The following is a 15,723-nucleotide window of genomic DNA, read 5'->3' on the forward strand; positions in this document are numbered from 1 at the left end:
TACACCTGGGATATGGATAGCTGATAGGTGGCAAGAGTGAATCTCTGCCCAGCGAATTATTTTTGAAACTTCTAACATCTCTAGGGAACTTCTCGTTCCCCCTTGATGGTTGATGTAAGCTACAGTCGTGATTGGTGGGATTTGGACACACTTAAGAAATACAAAAGTAAAAACCAAATCCCTAGGGGGCTTAGAATGTTCAAAAACTGCTCTTTTAAAAACAATGAAGACGTAATTAAAGAATGGGAAAATGCCTTAAATACATGTTCCTTGACCCTTATGGATATACTTATTAAACATAGGCAAGTTTTGGTAAATTAAGTAGGACAGGAAATTGACAATTTACAAAAGGACATAGATATACACAAATCACTTCCTCAATTTGAAGAATTGAGAAAAAACACGTATGATAAAGCAGACGAGTATCAGGAACAAATTATTGCTAACAAAAATAAAAAAGATGGAGAGAGACAATGAGGATTACACCAAAGGTCAGGTTTTCACTTACAATCGTATTCAACGTACATCCAGATCACACACATCTACCCATAATGATAGAGGTTATAACAACGGAGGTGGGCAACAATCAGGAGATAGGAGACAATATGGATCCCAACATCAATATATGGGTGGAGACAGAATAAAACCAGAGAATAGAAATTTCACCTGGAGACAGAATAATCATATGCGGGACACATATACACCTGATAATAAGGTATATTATTCTGATCAATCATCATCATCCTATCAGACACAGAGAGAAGTTAACCAGCCTAATTTAAGGAGCAGAGACTCTACTTCTACTTCCAATACACATTTTAACAAACATGATAGGTCTCCACATATAAGAGCACCATCTTTTCCTAATGACAATAGGTCTCCACATGCAAGAGTACCTTCTTTTTCTAATGACAACAGATCATCAAATAGAGCATTGGGATACCAAGATACAGATCAGAGATCACAAGTGCCCAATTTTGTACATCAGAATAGATATCAGGCACTACAAAATGCTGACAACGAACCGACCACTAGTACAAATAGTTCTAATATGCCTTTTTTAGGGGGGGGGGGCGGTTCAACCAGGAACCTCCGGTGTGGCATGGTCCTATGGGACCGGTATATCCTCAAAGACAAAAAAGACGACTCGTAAACGAGGAACCAGAGGGAAATCAATCACCCGCAAAAAAGAGAAATTAGAGATATACAAAAAAGGAATTTTTAATCTCTCATCGCATACTTTAAGCGATGATGAGATTAGAGTACTAGGTAGGGGTCTGTCTTTCAGCCCTTCTAATAACTTTCACATCTACGAATTATTCGTGGATGTTAACAGTTATGTTAGGAAATTATCCCTGCAAAAATATTTTGCAGACAAAAAACTTAAAAATGATAATTTGAGACCCATAACTACTGATCATATGGATTCCCATTTGAGCGAGGGTTGTTTCACTTATGAACCCTGCATGCTCATGGAAGACCTCTTTGATGATTATATTCACACTAACCTAAGGCCTAAATCTAGCTTTATGCCTCCAAGGAATAATGGTAACCATATAGAGATCTTCTCTAATCTTGTTATGGCAGATCTTGAAAAATTAGCAAAAAAACAGAAAAAAAATGAGATATAAAAATAACCTTAACCATAAGGAAAGACAAGCCCTCAATAGTCTGATGAATAGATCTGATCTGGTCATCAGACAGGCGGACAAGGATGGGGGAATAGTCCTGCAAAATATGCAGGACTATCTTACAGAGGCTGATCGGATCTTGAATGATAAGGAATATTACAAAATCCTACATGGAGACCCCACTTTGGCATTTTTAGAATCATTACAAGAACTTCTACAGAAGGGCTTGGACATGGGTATTTTAAACAAAAATGAAAGAGACTATTGTCTCCCTAAATACCCCTGTACTGCTTTTTACTACCATCTGCCAAAAGTGCACAAAGACCCATTCAGACCTCAGGGTAGACCTATTATTGCGGGTATAGGGAGTCTTACGGACTCTCTATCCGCTTATATCGACCATTTTTTACAGAAATTTGTAATCTCGCTACCATCTTTCATAAGAGATTCATCCGATTTGATTACTAAATTAAATGAATGTGTCTTGGATGATGATTGTTGGTGGGTCACCTGCGATGTGGGGTCTCTGTATTCTAACATCCAGCACGAGTTGGGCATTAGGGCTGTACGTTCCTACCTTGTACAAGATATTTATATGCCCACTGAACAAGTTGAGTTTCTCCTTCAACTCATAAAATTCATTTTAGAGCATAACTATTTTCTCTATCAGAGTAAATACTACCTCCAAATTAAGGGCACGGCCATGGGCACCAGGTTCGCCCCGAGTTTTGCAAATTTGTTCATGGGTAACTTTGAGCAGATTTATATCTACGAGTCGCAATTTGCGGCGAACCTGGTGTTCTATGGCCGCTATATAGATGACCTTATTTTTTTATTCAAAGGGTCTGATGAGGACATACATAAGTTTATTGATCATCCTAACCACAACAATTTTGGTATATCTTTCACTCAGAATATCCAGCGGCAAGAAATTGATTTTCTTGACCTAGTTCTGAGTAAAACTACTGATGGTAAAGTGGGGTCTAAAACCTTTTTTAAGACTGTTGACTGCAACAGCTTTCTGCATTATGAAAGCAATCACTATAAGAGCTGGAAGCTAAATGTCCCATATGGGCAATTTAGAAGAATAAGGAGGAATTGTTCCCAAATAGAGGACTATGATATCCAAGCAAGGGTTATTGGAGACAGATTCCTAGAAAAGGGCTACCCGTTAGATCTGATAAATCATGAGATCAATAGGGTTAGGGAGGAGGATAGATCAAGTTATTTTAAAATTAATAAAAACAAAAAATCTAAAGATCAAATAGGCTTCAAAGAAATAAATCCCCCGTTATTTATCACTAGATATAATTCAAACCATATGGCAATTAATAAAATTCTTAATAAACACTGGTCTATCCTCACTGATGATTCCACTCTGAGGAATATTATAGGGACCAAACCAAAAGTTGTATATAGAAGAGCACCTACGCTCAAGACCGTTCTAGCACCCAGTAAGATTGTAAGAAACAAATTCATTGTAAACAACAATGTAGGCTCCAACATCTTTAATGTTGGGTCTTTAATTAAAAAGAATATAGTCTCCAAATGTTATAGGAAACGCTGTGGCATGTGCAGCAATATTTGTCATAGGACTTCTAGTTTTAGATCCTCGAATACGGGTGAAATTTTTAAAATTAAGAGTCACATGACATGTGAAACTTCTTTTGTGATATATCTCCTTGACTGTAAATGTGGAGCCCAGTATGTAGGCCGCACCTGCAGAAAGGTAAAAAAACGATGGGGAGAGCACTCCTATAACATTAAGAAAAAAGCCAAATCTCACAGCGTCTCCAGACATTGTTTATCTCATCACAAAAAAGATAAGAACCCTATCAAAATAACACCTATTGAAATGATTTCAAAATCTTGTCCCAATGCTCTAATGACCCTTAGGAGAAGAGAGACATTTTGGATTAAAAGATTAGGTACTCTCCAACCAGATGGGCTCAATGAGAACCTTGATATGGCAGCATTCTGAATACCAATATATATATATATTTTTTTTTGGCCTCTATTAGGCTAGGTCACATCGACACTTTTTCACACCAATATCACATCACACATAGATAGGGGTTGCTGATTGTTTTTGCATTATCCTACACAGTGGTTGTTTAGTATTTCGGCATGTGTAACATATTTTTTTTTATTATTATTTTTTTCTTACATTAGCGGTATAGCACTTTAATATTATTATTACTTATAAGATTATCATGATCAGATGACTTATTTATAGGATACAAGGGAATCTTTATGTTGGACCAATGATTACACATATTTATATATATACCTCTGCACGTCATTTAGATATAGCTTTAGGTTGTGATTACATTCCACACTTTATTCTTGGCTTATCATTTTTATTATATATTACAAATATTTTGTTAGTACATTTATATTAAATATAGGTACATACATTTTGCATATATGACATCACAGATAGGGTTTAACATTAGTTAGTCATTGTGTCATTTTTTTTTTTTTTTGTTGGCCTCTATTAGGCTAGGTCACATTGACACTTTTTCACACCAATATCACATCACACATAGATAGGGGTTGCTGATTGTTTTTGCATTATCCTACACAGTGGTTGTTTAGTATTTCGCCATGTGTAACAATTTTTTTTTTATTTTCTACTTACATTAGCGGTATAGCACTTTAATATTATTATTACTTATAAGATTACCATGATCAGATGACTTATTTATAGGATACAAGGGCATCTTTATGTTGGACCAATGATTACACATATTTATATATACACTTTCTGCACGTCATTTAGATATAGCTTTAGGTTTTGATTACATTCCACACTTTATTCTTGGCTTATCATTTTTATTATATATTATAAATATCTTGCTAGTACATTTATATTAAATATAGGTACATACATTTTGCATATATGATATCACAGATAGGGTTTAACATTAGTTAGTCATTTGTCATTTTTTTTTTTTTTTTTTTTTTCTTTCCCAAAAGGTTTATACTGTCTTACAATGAAATAATCTTTCTATGGCTTAGGTGCTCTAGAGTTGCATTTTACATTTTATTTAATTTGCGGTAGCATGTGAAAGCTTAATTATATATTGGGTTGAGATTCCCTCTTAGTAAATGTATTTATATATTCATGTTGACACATCTAGTATTAATTACTTGTTATAGGTTATTCTTATTTGAGATTTGCTCAAAATGGTTTGTGTTACATATGAGAGCTTTTTTGTTAGGGCAGAGAAATAAATGTCACACTTTAAAGGAGGGTACAATGTACATATAATACCAATTAAGGTCTATAATACTAAAGGAAAAAATATAGATCTATTGTGATATAAAACATACATGTGGTCAGGCATATTATGTGATTATATGTAGAATAGAGACTATTAAAATACATGTATCCTGCTTATGTTTTTTATGTGGGTATATTATATTGTTGTACATATTGTGATTATTTTATTTTGAGGTGTATAACAAATGTTTTTATTGTGATTGTTATATTACTGTTTTCCATTTTTTATTCTTAATTTGAAGGGTTACAAGGTTATTGCTATTGTCTATTTTGGGTATGGCAATGGTATGGAGGTTAATACAGAGATATCTATTCTTATTTGGGATTTGCTCAAAATGGTTTGTGTTACATATGAGAGCTTTGTATATAGGGGTTTCCATGCCTACCAACTGCTGACCTGTGCAACAGGTGTTAACACTTTAGAAATTAATTAGCCTATCAGATTTAGTTTTATGTGTTCTATTGTCTTTATAAAGCAAGTGTTGTTAACATTTTAACATAGCCTGAGGAAACAGCCTGTGGTGGCTGAGAAACATGTCGCTGTTTTTAAAATAAAAGTTTTTAAATATACACTTGCTTTATCACAATTATTCTGCTCTTGTTTGGGGGCAGAGTGTGTGTGCTAGTTCTATATTCCAAAGTGGTGATTTTCTGCATCCTGCAAATTGGATTCCACAGTCCACTGGGCGGCTGAGAGGTCCCAGTACTGCTGATATTGCACCTGGTGGTGCTTTGTTTCCTGTAAGTACAACCTTGAATCATTTTTTATCTGGTGTACAAACGTTACTGGGCTATGTGTGTGCCTTTTTTGCCCTTATAGGCATCATAGGATAGGCCCTCACCAAGGATCATCTCTATCTGGCTGGAGACACCAGTGAGCTGGACCACTGTTTGATGTTCCAGGCTGCCACAATAGCACCATTTGGGTGCGCTACGCTTGTGAGTATATTTCCTATCCTGCTGATGTTTTGTATCCGACTGCCGTGACGTTACTAGGCCATGTTGGCGCCTCTGTGCTTATTTCTCTTACAGTCGTGATGTTGTCCGACTGAAATCTGATGTACCTCAGAGTTGCTAACTGAGGCCAAGCCTAAAGAGCCTTGAATATCGCTCTTAGTTCCAGAATATTTAATGCAAGGAGAGACTTCTCCTGAGTCCACGATCCCTGAGCCTTCAGGGAGTTCCAGACTGCACCCCAACCTAGAAGGCTGGCGTCTGTCGTAACAATTGTCCAATCTGGCCTGTGAAAGGTCATACCTTTGGACAGATGGACCCGAGATAGCCACCAGAGAAGAGAATCCCTGGTCTCTTGGTCCAGATTCAGTTGAGGGGACAAATCTGTGTAATCCCCGCTCCACTGACTGAGCATGCATAGTTGCAGCGTTCTGAGATGTAAGCGTGCAAACGGCACTATGTCCATTGCCGCTACCATTAAGCCGATTACTTTCATACACTGAACCACCGAAGGGCGCGGAATGGAATGAAGAACCCGGCAGGAATTTAGAAGCTTTGATAACCTGGACTCCGTCAGGTGAATTTTCATTTCTACAGAATCTATCAGAGTCCCTAGAAAGGAAACTCTTGTGAGTGGGGATAGAGAACTCTTTTCCTCGTTCACTTTCCACCCATGCGACCACAGAAATGCCAGTACTACGTCCGTATGAGACTTGGCAATTTGGAAGTTTGACGCCTGTATCAGGATGTCGTCTAAATAAGGGGCTACTGCTATGCCCCGCGGCCTTAGGACCGCCATAAGCGACCCTAGAACCTTTGTAAAGATTCTTGGGGCTGTAGCTAATCCAAAGGGAAGAGCTACAACTGGTAATGCCTGTCTTGAAAGGCAAACCTGAGAAACCGATGATGATCTTTGTGTATCGGAATGTGAAGATAAGAATCCTTTAGATCCACTGTAGTCATATATTGAACGACGGAACTTTGAGGAATTTGTTTAAGATCTTTAGATCCAAAATTGGTCTGAAGGTTCCCTCTTTTTTGGGAACCACAAACAGATTTGAGTAAAAACCCTGTCCCTGTTCCTCCTTTGGAACTGGATGGATCACTCCCATAACTAGGAGGTCTCGTACACAGTGTAAGAATGCCTCTCTCTTTATCTGGTGTGCAGATAATTGTGAAAGGTGAAATCTCCCTTTTGGCAGGGAAGCTTTGAAGTCCAGAAGATATCCCTGGGATATAATTTCCAACGCCCAGGGATCCTGAACATCTCTTGCCCACGCCTGGGCAAAGAGTGAAAGTCTGCCCCCTACTAGATCCGTTCCCGGATAGGGGGCCGTTCCTTCATGCTGTCTTATAGGCAGCAGCAGGCTTTTTTTACCTGCTTACCTTTTTTCCAGGTCAGGTTTGGTTTCCAGACCGTCTTGAATTGAGCAAAAGTTCCCTCTTGTTTATTATTAGAGGAAGTTGATGCCGCACCTGCCTTGAAGTTTTGAAAGGCACGAAAATTAGACTGTTTGGCCCTAGATTTGGACCTGTCCTGAGGAAGGGCATGACTTTTTCCTCCAGTGATATCAGCAATAATCTCGTTCAACCAGGCCCGAATAGGGTCTGCCCCTTGAAGGGAATGTTAAGTAGCTTAGATTTTGAAGTCACGTCAGCTGACCATGATCTAAGCCATAGCGCTCTGCGCGCCTGTATATCAAAACCAGAATTCTTAGCCGTTAGTTTACTCAAATGAACAATGGCATCAGAATAAAAGAATTGGCTAGCTTAAGTGCTCTAAGTTTGCCAAGTATGTCATCCAATGGAGTTGCTACCTGTAAAGCCTCTTCCAGAGACTCAAACCAGTACGCCGCAGCAGCAGTGACAGGGGCAATGCATGCAAGGGGCTGTAGGATAAAACCTTGTTGAATAAATATTTTCTTAAGGTAACCTCTAATTTTTTATCCATTGGATCTAAAAAAAAAAGCACAACTGTCCTCGACAGGGATAGTAGTACGCTTTACTAGAGTAGAAACTGCTCCCTCCACCTTAGGGACTGTCTGCCATAAGTCCCGTGTGGTGGCGTCTATTGGAAACATTTTTCTAAAAATAGGAGGGAAAAAGAACGGCACACCTGGTCTATCCCATTCCTTATTAATAATTTCTGTAAACCTTTTAGGTATTTGGAAAACATCAGTACACACCGGCACTGCAAAGTATTTATCCAGTCTACACAATTTCTCTGGCACTGCAATGGTATCACAGTCATTCAGAGCAGCTAAAACCTCCCTAAGCAACACACGGACGTGTTCAAGCTTAAATTTAAATGTAGAAATATTAGAATCAGGTATCTTTCCTGAGTCATTAACATCACCCACTGAATAAAGCTCTCTTTCCTCAGCTTCTGCATATTGTGAGGCAGTATCAGACATGGTTCTTAAAGCGTCAGTATGCTCTGCATTTTATCTCACCCCAGAGCTATCTCGCTTACCTCTAAGTTCAGGTAGTCTGGCTAATACCGCTGACAGTGTATTATCCATGACTGCCGCCATGTCTTGTAAAGTAAACGCTATGGGCGCCCTAGATGTATTTGGCGCCATTTGAGCGTGAGTCCCTTAAGCGGGAGTCAAAGGGTCTGACACGTGGGGAAAGTTAGTCGGCATTACTTCCCCCTCGTCAGATTCCTCTGGTGATAAATTTTTTAAAGACAGATAATGATCTTTATTGCATAAAATGAAATCAGTACATTTGGTACACATTCTAAGAGGGGGTTCCACCATGGCTTTTAAACATAATAAACAAGGAGTTTCTTCTATGTCAGACATGTTTATACAGAATAGCAATGAGACTAGCAAGCTTGGAAAACACTTTAAATCAAGTTAACAAGCAAATATAAAAAACGGTACTGTGCCTTTAAGAGAAACAAATTTTGTCAGAATTTGAAAAACGGTGAACAAATGCAGTAAATCAAACGAAATTTTTACAGTGTGTATAATAGGCTAACAGAGCATTGCACCCACTTGCAAATAGATGATTAACCCCTTAGTTCAAAAAAACGGATAAAAGAAACGAAAACATAATTTATGCTTACCTGATAAATTTATTTCTCTTGTAGTGTGTTCAGTCCACGGGTCATCCATTACTTATGGGATATATTCTCCTTCCCAACAGGAAGTTGCAAGAGGATCACCCAAGCAGAGCTGCTATATAGCTCCTCCCCTCACACGTCATATCCAGTCATTCGACCGAAACAAGACAAGAAAGGAGAAACTATAAGGTGCAGTGGTGACTGGAGTTATAATTTTAAAATTTAGAACCTGCCTTAAAAAGACAGGGCGGGCCGTGGACTGAACACACTACAAGAGAAATAAATTTATCAGGTAAGCATAAATTATGTTTTCTCTTGTTAAGTGTGTTCAGTCCACGGGTCATCCATTACTTATGGGATACCCATACCAAAGCTAAGTACACGGATGATGGGAGGGACAAGGCAGGAACATTAAACAGAAGGAACCACTGCCTGTAGAACCTTTCTCCCAAAAACAGCCTCCGAAGAAGCAAAAGTGTCAAATTTGGAAAATTTGGAAAAAGTATGAAGTGAAGACCAAGTTGCAGCCTTGCAAATCTGTTCAACAGAGGCCTCATTCTTAAAGGCCCAGGTGGAAGCCACAGCTCTAGTGGAATGAGCTGTAATTCTTTCAGGAGGCTGCTGTCCAGCAGTCTCATAGGCTAAACGTATTATGCTACGAAGCCAAAAAGAGAGAGAGGTAGCCGAAGCCTTTTGACCTCTCCTCTGTCCAGAGTAAACGACAAACAGAGAAGAAGTTTGTCTAAAATCTTTAGTTGCCTGTAAGTAGAACTTCAGAGCACGGACCACGTCTAGATTATGCAAAAGACGTTCCTTCTTTGAAGAAGGATTAGGACATAATGATGGAACAACAATCTCTTGATTGATATTCCTGTTAGAAACAACCTTAGGTAAAAACCCAGGTTTAGTACGCAGTACTACCTTGTCTGAATGAAAGATCAGATAAGGAGAATCACAATGTAAGGCAGATAACTCAGAGACTCTTCGAGCCGAGGAAATAGCCATCAAAAACAAAACTTTCCAAGATAAAAGCTTAATATCAATGGAATGAAGGGGTTCAAACGGAACACCCTGAAGAACTTTAAGAACCAAGTTTAAGCTCCATGGAGGAGCAACAGCTTTAAACACAGGCTTAATTCTAGCCAAAGCCTGACAAAAGGCCTGGACGTCTGGATTCTCTGCCAGACGTTTGTGTAAAAGAATAGACAGAGCTGAAATCTGTCCCTTTAGCGAACTAGCGGACAAACTTTTTTCTAAACCCTCTTGTAGAAAAGCCAATATCCTAGGAATCCTAACTTTACTCCATGAGTAACTCTTGGATTCGCACCAATATAAATATTTACGCCATATCTTATGGTAAATTTTTCTGGTCACAGGTTTCCGAGCCTGTATTAATGTATCAATAACCAAATCCGAAAACCCCCGCTTAGATAGAATCAAGCGTTCAATTTCCAGGCAGTCAGCCTCAGAGAAATTAGGTTTGGATGGTTGAAAGGACCCTGAATTAGAAGGTCCTGCCTCAGAGGAAGAGACCATGGTGGACAGGACGACATGTCCACTAGGTCTGCATACCAGGTCCTGTGTGGCCACGCAGGCGCTATCAGAATTACCGATGCCCTCTCCTGTTTGATCCTGGCAATCAGTCGAGGTAGCAACGGAAATGGTGGAAACACATAAGCTATGTTGAAAACCCAAGGGGCTGCTAATGCATCTACCAGCACCGCTCCCGGGTCCCTGGAACTGGATCCGTAACAAGGAAGCTTCGCGTTCTGGCGAGATGCCATGAGATCCAGATCCGGTTTGCCCCAACGATGAATCAGTTGAGCAAATACCTCCGGGTGAAGTTCCCACTCTCCCGGATGAAAAGTCTGGCGACTTAGGAAATCCGCTGACAGGTGGCAAGAGTGAGACTCTGCCCAGCGAGTTATCTTCGAGACTTCCAACATCGCTAGGGAACTCCTGGTTCCCCCTTGATGATTGATGTAAGCCACAGTCGTGATATTGTCCGACTGAAATCTGATGAACCTCAGTCTTGCTAACTGAGGCCAAGCTAGAAGAGCATTGAATATTGCTCTTAATTCTAGAATGTTTATTGGAAGGAGTTTCTCCTCCTGAGTCCACGAACCCTGAGCCTTCAGGGAATTCCAGACTGCTCCCCAGCCTAGAAGGCTGGCATCCGTTGTTACAATCGTCCAATCTGGTCTGCGATAGGTCATTCCTTTGGACAGATGAACCGGTGACAACCACCAGAGAAGAGAATCTCTGGTCTCCTGGTCCAGATTTAGCAAAGGGGACAGATCTGAGTAATCCCTGTTCCATTGACTGAGCATGCATAGTTGCAGCGGTCTGAGATGCAGGCGCGCAAATGGCACTATGTCCATTGCCGCGACCATTAAGCCGATTACCTCCATGCACTGAGCTACTGATGGGCTTGGAATGGAATGAAGGACACGGCAAGCATTGAGAATCTTTGATAACCTGGACTCCGTCAGGTAAATCTTCATCTCTACAGAATCTATAATAGTCCCTAGAAAAGGAACCCTTGTGAGTGGTAACAGAGAACTCTTTTCCATGTTCACTTTCCACCCATGCGACCTCAGAAATGCAAGAACTATCTCTGTATTAGACTTTGCATGCTGAAAACTTGACGCTTGTATCAGAATGTCGTCTAGGTACGGAGCCACCGCTATGCCTCGTGGTCTTAGTACCGCCAGAAGTGAGCCCAGAACCTTCGTAAAAATTCTCGGGGCCGTGGCTAACCCGAAGGGAAGAGCCACAAACTGGTAATGCCTGTCTAGAAAGGCAAACCTTAGGTACCGATAATGATCTTTGTGAATCGGTATGTGAAGGTAAGCATCCTTTAAGTCCACTGTGGTCATATATTGACCCTCTTGGATCATGGGTAGGATGGTTCGAATGGTTTCCATCTTGAATGATGGTACCCTTAAGAATTTGTTTAAGATCTTTAAGTCCAAGATTGGCCTGAAGGTTCCCTCTTTTTTGGGAACCACAAATAGATTTGAGTAAAATCCTTGTCCCTGTTCCGATCGCGGAACTGAGTGGATCACTCCCATGATTGAGAGGTCTTGTACACATTGTAGAAATGCCTCTCTCTTTACTAGGTTTGCTGATAACCTCGAAAGATGGAACCTCCCTTGTGGAGGAGAGGTTTTGAAATCCAGAAGGTATCCCTGAGATATAATCTTCAACGTCCAGGGATCCTGCACATCTCTTGCCCAAGCCTGGGCGAAGAGAGAAAGTCTGCCCCCCACTAAATCCGTCTCCGGATAGGGGGCCCTGTCTTCATGCTGTCTTAGGGGCGGAAGTAGGCTTTCTGGCCTGCTTGCCCTTGTTCCATGACTGGTTGCCTTTCCAACCCTGTCTGTAACGAGCAGTAGTTCCTTCCTGTTTTGGAGCGGAGGAAGTTGATGCTGCTCCTGCCTTGAAGTTACGAAAGGCACAAAAATTAGACTGTTTGGCCTTTAGTTTGGCCCTGTCCTGAGGAAGGGCGTGGCCCTTACCTCCCGTAATGTCAGCAATAATTTCCTTCAAGCCAGGCCCGAATAAGGTCTGCCCTTTGAAAGGAATGTTAAGTAGCTTAGACTTGGAAGTTACATCCGCTGACCAGGATTTAAGCCAGAGCGCTCTGCGCGCCTGTATGGCGAATCCGGAATTTTTAGCTGTAAGTTTGGTTAGATGCACTACGGCATCTGAAACAAACGCATTAGCTTGCTTAAGGGTTCTAACTTTGCGCAAAGCCTCATCCAATGGCTCTGTGCGAATCGCCTCTTCCAGAGACTCAAACCAGAATGCCGCTGCAGCCGTGACAGGCGCAATGCATGCAAGAGGCTGCAAAATAAAACCCTGTTGAACAAACATTTTCTTAAGATAACCCTCTAACTTTTTATCCATTGGATCTGAGAAAGCACAGCTATCCTCCACCGGGATAGTGGTACGCTTGGCTAAAGTAGAAACTGCTCCCTCCACCTTAGGGACCGTCTGCCATAAGTCTCGTGTGGTGGCGTCTATAGGAAACATTTTTCTGAATATCGGGGGAGGGGAAAAAGGCACACCGGGTCTATCCCACTCCGTACTAATAATTTCTGTAAGTCTTTTTGGTATAGGAAAGACGTCAGTACACACCGGTACCGCATAGTATCTATCCAACCTACATAATTTCTCTGGGATTGCCACCGTGTCGCAATCATTCAGAGCCGCTAATACCTCCCCTAGTAAAACACGGAGGTTCTCAAGCTTAAATTTAAAATTTGAAATTTCTGAATCCGGTCTCCCCGGATCAGAACCGTCACCGACAGAATGAAGCTCACCGTCCTCATGTTCTGCAAATTGTGACGCAGTATCAGACATGGCTCTCGTGTCATCAGCGCGCTCTGTCCTTAACCCAGAGCTATCGCGCTTGCCCCTCAATTCGGGCATATTATATAATACTTCTTTCATAACATTAGCCATATCATGTAAATTGATTTGTAAGGGCCTAGATGTACTAGGCGTCTCAATTCTACGCATCTCCCGAGCGGGAGACGCAGGTACTGACACGTGAGGAGAGTTAGGCGGCATAACTTCCCCCTCGTTGTCTGGTGATAGTTTCTCTATCGGTACAGATTGACTTTTATTCAAAGCAATATCAATACAATTGGTACACATCGTTCTATTGGGCTCCACATTGGCTTTTGAACATGATGAACAAACAGTTTCCTCTGAATCAGACATGTTTAAACAGACTTAGCAATGAAACTAGCAAGCTTGGAAATCACTTTCAATAAGTTTACAAGCAATATAAAAAATGCTGCAGCGCTTTAAAAATACAGATATAATTAAACAATTCTTAACAAGAAGTGTATTATTAGCAGAGGATTGCACCCATTAGCAAAAGGATGATTAACCCCTCAATACCCAAAACGGATAAAACGGATATCAATTAAGATTTAACGCTTTTAAGCACAGTCAAGCACACTGTCACAGATCTGCTGTGACTGATTACCTCCCTCAAAAATGAATTTGCAGACCCCTGAGCTCTCTAGAGACGTCCTGGATCAAGGAGGAAGAAGCAGGAAGACTGTGCTAGAATTATAACTGCGCAACAAGACGCTAAAACAAGGTCCCTCCCACTCCTATCACAACAGTGGGAGCCCTGATATAACGGTTTCCATGCAGAAAATATATATCAGCCATGTGGAAAAAAATCATGCCCAAAGAGATTTATCACCAAAGTACCTCACAAAAACGAATAACATGCCAGTAAACGTTTTAATAAAAAATAACATTTTCCAATGTCATGCAAAGTTATCACTAAGCCTGCTACCAGTCGCTACCACTGCAGATAAGGCTTAAGTATTATTTCAGTTTTAACAGTATTTTCTCAGTCAAATTCTAGTCCCTAGAAAATAACTTGACTGCGCATACATTTATCAGCCTGATACCAGTTGCCACTACTGCATTTAAGGCTGTACTTACATCATACGGTAACAGCAGTATTTTCGTAGTCAATTCCATACACAGAAAATAATGTACTGCACATACCTCATTTGCGGAGGACCCCGCATGCTATTCCCAGTTTCTGAAGTTACCCCACTCCTCAGAATGTCGAGAACAGCCAGTGGATCTTAGTTACGCCTGCTAAGATCATAGAAAAAAAATGCAGGACGTTTCTTCTTCCAAATACTGCCTGAGATAGAAAAACAGCACACTCCGGTGCCATTTAAAATAACAAACTTTTGATTGAAGAATAGTTAAGTAAAAACTCCAGCTCCTCTCGCGACCTCCTTCTTTGTTGAGGGTTGCAAGAGAATGACTGGATATGACATGTGAGGGGAGGAGCTATATAGCAGCTCTGCTTGGGTGATCCTCTTGCAACTTCCTGTTGGGAAGGAGAATATATCCCATAAGTAATGGATGACCCGTGGACTGAACACACTTAACAAGAGAAATAGACATTTTTTAACAGTCACAACCAACTGCCACAGCAAGCTGTGGCCCTACCTTCCCCAATAAACGACTATGGAAAGCCTTTGGGCCCTTTAGAGATGTCCTATAGCATTCAGAGGGCCTTTGAGGGAAGCTGGATGTCACAGTTTGTAATTTTAACTGCACCAACTGTAACTTTTATACTACAACAGTGGAAATTGTTTCTAGTCAAAATTTAAGCCAGCCATGTGGAAAAAACTAGGCCCCAATAAAGTTTTATCACCAAAGCATATATAAAAACGATTAAACATGCCAGCAAACGTTTTATATTGCAATATCATAAGGGTATTACCCCTGGGAGTAAGCATGATACCAGTCGTTATTAAATCACTGTATTCAGGCTTAACTTACATTAATCCGGTATCAGCAGCATTTTCTAGTGTTTTCCATCTCTAGAAAAAATTATAACTGCACATACCTGATAGCAGAATAAACTGCACGCCATTCTCTCGCTGAAGTTACCTCATCTGTGTAATCCCCTCAGACATATGTGAGAACAGCAATGGATCTTAGTTACAACCTGCTAAGATCATAGAAACCTCAGGCAGATTCTTCTTCTATTTACTGCCTGAGATAAAATAGCACAACTCCGGTACTATTTAAAAATAACAAACTTTTGATTGAAGAAAATAAACTAGCTATATTTAACCACTCTCTCCTACAACGTCCTTGCTTGTTGAGAGTTGCAAGAGAATGACTGGCTATGACAATTAGGGGAGGAGCTATATTACAGCTCTGCTGTGGGTGTCCTCTTGCAACTTCCTGTTGGGAATGAGAATATCCCACAAGTAATGGAT

General features: G+C 40.5%; 2 protein-coding genes across 2 annotated transcripts in view; one reads left to right on the plus strand and one right to left on the minus strand.

Moving 5' to 3' along the window:
- Window positions 1–15,723, minus strand: part of SLC2A6 (solute carrier family 2 member 6) — a 152,583-nt gene that overhangs the window by 109,145 nt on the left and 27,715 nt on the right. The gene's annotated exons all lie outside the window — the stretch shown is intronic.
- The window catches only part of LOC128642867 (uncharacterized), a 263,770-nt gene that overhangs the window by 59,203 nt on the left and 188,844 nt on the right, over window positions 1–15,723 (plus strand). The window lies entirely within an intron of this gene.

Source organism: Bombina bombina, chromosome 12 (genome assembly GCF_027579735.1).
Source record: "Bombina bombina isolate aBomBom1 chromosome 12, aBomBom1.pri, whole genome shotgun sequence".
Classification (NCBI taxonomy): Eukaryota; Metazoa; Chordata; class Amphibia; order Anura; family Bombinatoridae; genus Bombina; species Bombina bombina.